General features: G+C 55.3%; 1 non-coding gene across 1 annotated transcript; it reads left to right on the top strand.

Annotated features, from left to right (window-relative positions):
* Positions 1-80: 80 nt before the first annotated feature.
* GNI_199750 lies at positions 81-153 on the top strand. The gene has a single exon. It is a non-coding gene; the product is annotated as a tRNA-Phe (tRNA).
* The last annotated feature ends 408 nt before the right edge of the window (positions 154-561 follow it).

Consider the following 561-nt stretch of genomic DNA (forward strand, 5'->3'; position numbering starts at 1 on the left):
ACTGGATAGCGTTTGTTCCTCTTCAACTCCCTTGTGCCTTTTGCTTGACTACAGCAATCCTCACCGACACGAATGATGCTGCCGCAATAGCTCAGTTGGGAGAGCGCAAGACTGAAGATCTTGAAGTCCCGTGTTCGATCCACGGTTGCGGCAATATTCTTGCAGTCCGTTCTTGCAGCCACCAAAGTAGCACGTGTCTCTGGGACTTGGCTGTTGGGTTACGCTTGGTGCGGCAACTTCCTATTCCTGCCACCCCGATGTGCGTGGCCACAACGTGGCTCTTTGCGCACGAACTCACTCAGTTTGTGCGCTACCTCCTCCGGTTAACGCGTCGGCGAAGTTGCAGAGCAGGTCCTCGTCGGGCTGTTCTTCTCCCCTGCGTCCTTCGCGGCCCGCCCTCTTATGTAGCACCTTCGCGTCCATCAGTAAACGTGTCACTTCGTCACGTGTCGCTCCCCTGATGTTATGGAGCGCCCTCCGGTAGAATGATAGTGGGTGCGAAGGGCCGTATAAGGTGATGATATGACGACGAATTGCGTCGTAAGATTTCTCGGCCACTCG

The sequence above is a fragment of the Gregarina niphandrodes genome (genome assembly GCF_000223845.1).
Source record: "Gregarina niphandrodes unplaced genomic scaffold scaffold00105, whole genome shotgun sequence".
Taxonomy (NCBI): Eukaryota; Apicomplexa; class Conoidasida; order Eugregarinorida; family Gregarinidae; genus Gregarina; species Gregarina niphandrodes.